This window comes from Aethalodelphis obliquidens, unplaced genomic scaffold, assembly GCF_003676395.1.
Source record: "Aethalodelphis obliquidens isolate GAN/ISIS:26980383/991018 unplaced genomic scaffold, ASM367639v1 scaffold29, whole genome shotgun sequence".
NCBI classification, from domain to species: Eukaryota; Metazoa; Chordata; class Mammalia; order Artiodactyla; family Delphinidae; genus Aethalodelphis; species Aethalodelphis obliquidens.
The window spans coordinates 4,970,307-4,975,416 of record NW_020837973.1 but is presented as its reverse complement, the minus strand read 5'-3'; positions in this window follow the sequence as shown (position 1 = coordinate 4,975,416).

The window sequence follows — 5,110 nt, the reverse complement described above, 5'->3', positions numbered from 1 at the left end:
ACTGGTGTGTGGCCTTGACAGCTTCAGCTGGTGCTATTTGGTTCATACTTGTGTTTATTTGTTACTGCCTGTTGTCCTGCCCCCCTGCCCAGCACATCAGCTCGGTAGGGGGAGGGGACCTGCCTGCCTTGGTCCGTAATGTGCGCTGGTGCTGAGATCTGAGCCGGGCATGCCACTTCCTGACTGATGAATGAGGAAACCAAGCCACAGGGAGAGGTCAGCCATGGAGTGATGGGGGAAGGGCTTCCCCAGTGTCTGGGCAGAGTGAGGCTACTCACGTGGGAATAAGCCCAAATCAGCAGCCACAGGAGCCGAGCCCTGTCCCTCTACAGGCTGCGTCCTCCCATCACATCCAGGCTTTTTATCCTTGGTGCAGACGCTCCCACAGCCCTCCAGGGAAGTATGAGAGTCAAATCTCTCTTTGGCCTTCGCACTTGTTCCATGTGCAGTACTTTTCCATCAGTAACATCCCCCACTGCAGGCAGTGAGGCTCACCGTGGGAGGGCCTGAGCCCCTGATGGGACGCGTCAGAAATTGGGGGAAAGGAGGCCCTGTGGTTAACAAACTGCCTGTTCCATCCTGTGACCCCCGAACGTGCTGGAGGGGGGAGTTGTGGCCTCGAGAATGAGGGGTGCCTTGACACGGGACTTTGAGCATTTTATCGAGGCTGGTGGTCTGAGCAGGTGTGTGTTCACAGGGTTAATGCTCACAGTGGTACAGAAATCTCTCTGGCCCCTGGTTCCCTGTACCCTCACGCATTTCTCTCTCCCTGGGCTTCGTACCAGCTTAGGGCAGGCTCCCCAGTGGCCAGCACTGAGTGGACCGTACCCACCTTTCCCCAAAGCATTCTTAGTGGAACCACGTGTATGATTGTTTCCTCTTTCACACTCAGCATGGGCAAATATCTAAAAGTGACTGAACACTCCAACACTCAGTGATACCTGGTGATGAAGCCCAGACCCTGTCATCTGACAAGCAAAGTGGCATCTCACCACACCAGGAGCATCTTTGCACCCAGGAGTCAGAAGACGTGCAGGATAGAGTATCTCGAGGTGACGGGTGAAGAGGGGGCAGGGCTCCCAGATGCCGCGGCCACCAGCGAAACTCGGGGTGGATGAGACGTGACGCTGCTCCTTCCCTGAATCAGCACAGTCAGTAAAATGGGATGTGTTTAGAATTATTGATTTGATTCCATTGCCAAGGTCTCACTGAAAAACTGACTCATTCATCTCTGTTAAAGTAATTCACTCCTATTCAGCTGAGCGCCCACCACTTTCCTAGTACATTCACGTGCATCCCTTTGCACCCTCCTCAGTCCTGAGAGGTGGGATGATTTTCTTCCCGCCTTTATACTTGACAGCACAGTGGGGCAGTTGTGGCCAAGACACTCCTGGTGAGGGGCTGAACCGGGATTGGAACCCAGGTCTACGGAGACTGGATCCAGGGTGGTCGTTTCCACCCTTCACATGGAGCATTTCACTAACACATAAAGCCTCCTGGAGGTAACATTTTCTTGATGATAAAATTAAAAACACTCATTACTGAGAACTTGGAAAACAGACAAGGGTACATAAAAGAATATAAACACCAACTGTTTTCCCACCACAAGAAATCATTATTACATCTTGATATTCTTGATTTCCTCCTAAACTTTCTATTATATCTTTCCAAAGTGCATGTGAGATCATTCCATGTGAATTTTAAAAAATCCATTTTCCCAGGCTTCCCTGGTGGCGCAGTGGTTGAGAGTCCGCCTGCCGATGCAGGGGACACGGGTTCGTGCCCCGGTCCGGGAAGATCCCACATGCCGCGGAGCGGCTGGGCCCGTGAGCCATGGCCGCTGAGCCTGCGTATCCGGAGCCTGTGCTCTGCAGCGGGGGAGGCCACAACAGTGAGAGGCCCAAGTACAGCAAAAAAAAAAAAAAAAAATCCATTTTCCCACCTAACAATTTATTATGGGCCCTTTGTTAGGTCGTTCAGTACTGACAGGGAATCCCAGGGCGGCATGACATCCTCCATGAGGATACATTGCAATGCTTCAAACCCAGGCCTATACACTCAAACTTTTCTAATTTCTCCCTTTTAGAAGCAATCTCATTTTGATCAACTTTGTACATAAATGTTTGTCTGTGTTTTTGATCACTTTCTTGGGACAGAATCCTAGAAAAGATCTTTTCAACGTGTTTTCAAAGGCAGCTCTGCCCTGGTTACTGCGTCAGTGCTTCCAAAAGCCATTTGTTTTTCAAAACAAGACATCAGGAGACACCACGCCTTAAGTTGCAGAAAGGAACCTCACTTAAAAGAAGGTTTGGTTGAGGAAAAACATTTGTCTCTCTTTATCATCTCCACTGCCCGATCAAATCTGGGTGACCTGGAGCCTCATTTCCTCACGTTTTTAGAAGCTTACTGTTGGCTGCTCAGCTCAATGGAAGAACCAGCTGTTACCATCCTGGGGATTCTGGAGGGTCACCATTCCCAGCCAGGTTGATCCGAGGTTAGACTGGCATGGATGCCCTCTAGTCCCTGTCTGGCAATTGCATGGAGTGTTTGAGGGGTGAGGTCTTGCCTACCGTAGGGTAAGCGCACACCCCCTGCAGGGAAAGAGAGCTCAGAAGATCACGTGTGCTCCACCGCTCCCCTGCTTGTAGGCTTTTCCAATAAACCTATTTCCCATGCTGCCAATCTGTACTCTTGGTGTGAGATGGCGTCTCCTCTGAGCCCTGGGGCAAGGTGGAGTAACTTCTGTGGAGTCTTCTCAAATTACAAAGTACCAGGTAACCACATAACATTGGGTGAGAGCTCCCAATTATTACCTGGCCCTCAGGAGTCACCTTTCACCTTGTAACTTCCCGGGGTCTGTAGAAGAGCTGGCAGCTATGAAACACGTGAAACTCGCTGGGTTTCATGGGGATGGTACCAGCGACAGGCCTCGTGAGAAGAAGACTGGCTAAAGGGACCTGCCACTCAGTGACAATTCTGTAATTAACATCATTGAATACATTTTTATCAAGGTACTGCCATTAGAGATTTTATATACACTGTTGCATTTGAATTTTAATAACAGTGATATGAAAAGTAGTAATAATGAGAATTTTAAAAGTACAAAGATTGGAAAGTAGGGAAAACAAAACTTATTCTGACAGATAATATGATTGTGTACATAATAGATTGCTGGAATTTATAATAAATATAGCCAAGTAGCTAACTTAATGCATACAATATTTAAAAAACCTTGCTGTATATAAGCATCGTTAAGTTAGAAAATTAAATTCAAAAAGATATTTAAAATAGCATAAAACATCAAATGTTTAAGAATAAATAAAACAAGCATATGTAAGACTTCATGTGGAACACTATTAATGAGAGAACTTTAAGACAATAAATGGCAGATTCACTATTATATAGATATTTACAGATGGGAAGGTTCACTATTATATAGATAACAACCCTTCCAAACTGATGTCTAGACTCAATGCAAGTCCAATAAAAATGCCAACGCTGTGAGTGTGTGTAACTTGAAAAACTGATTCTAAAGCTTATATGGGTGCTATTCCAAGACACTCTTGAGAAAGAAAAGGGCATGAACATTGTTTCCTTTGAATATTCAACTTTACGTAACTTTACTCCCTATTTAGGGAGTCCTGAGGTGCTGACAATTTCTTGACCCAGGTGGTGGTTACACTGGTGTTTAATTTGTCCTACTTTACTGAGGTGTTGGTTTTGTTTTGTGCATTCTCTTTGGGTATGATACACCATAGAGAGTTTTTAAAGGAGATGATATAGGATTTCAAGAAGGACACAGTCCTCTTTGAAAGGCCTAAATGTTCCTGATTCTTAAAAATGGATTTATTTTATCACTTAAGTAAATGATGACTTGATGAAGAAACAAAAGACACTGATATGGACAATTTTTCCACTTCCACTGAGACAAGCATGCTGCTTGAAGAAAGTGATTTTCTCGGTTTGGGCTTTTGGACTGTGCTGGAAATGGGCAGGGTGAAATGTCAGCTTTCCCTCTTCTCTCCCCCTCCCCCTCCCCCCTCTCTCCTCCCTCCCCTCCCTCTGGACCACTGTGAGCACGACTAGTGTAGGGCAAGGCTCTCAGAGATGCCGTGAGAGCTTCTGAGAGACCCTGTCCGGGACCGCCTGTTGATCTGAATGTCACTGTGTGAGAGCCTGCTCACCAATGAACTGCAAACATGTAACTGAGAAGAACTAACCCAGCAACTGGTAAGCAGTCGGGACCACATTAACCACAAATACCTTGATGCTTTCTTAATAACGCCGCAATCTTCACCTGAGGCTCCTCTCGTGGAAGCACATTCCTAAGAACAAAGAGGCATAATGTCCACTTCATTTTACCTCAGGCGGGGATTGCAAGATTAATCTTAAAGTTATTTACTTTGAGTTCTTTTGAGGAGTGGTTGTAACTAACACAAAAGAGCAAGGACAGTACTTCTAACTGGGACAATATTAGTGAATAGCAATGAAAGAAATTCAAGGTTATGTGAATAATAATTCCATTAAAATAGTTTTCTATAAATACAGGGTAGTATCATACTGAAATTATAACTTTCTTCTTAATTTTCTTGACTTTTAAATCTTTGAATTGTACTTAAACACATTATTTTATTGATGGTGACATGCTTTTTAACATAATAATTTTCTCTCCTAAAATAACTCATTCTATGTACAGGGAAAATATTCTTCAGATAATAGGCCTTTCTGTATTTTGAGCCTGTGCCTTTGTAATAAAATGTAAAGTACTTAATCCCCTAAGCTGCACAATCTTCCTACAATACCCATGGGGAATCCATAGGTATTACATTAACTACAGGGGGCTTTGAAAATGTTCTCCAAATGCTGTAAAAAGATATTGAGAAATCAAGGAAGATACTAAGGATTATAAGAAAAAATTAATAATACCAGATAGTCTACTAAGATTCAAGTCTGGTTTATTTATATTAAGTTTTCTACTTATGTGGAATTTCCTGAGTGAAAGTACTGTCCTTGATGTTTCACTGCTAGAGTCAAAAGATTGCTGTTCGTGACTGGGTCCATTTATTAAGAATAGCACAAGGGAACTATATTCAGTGTCCTGTGATAAACC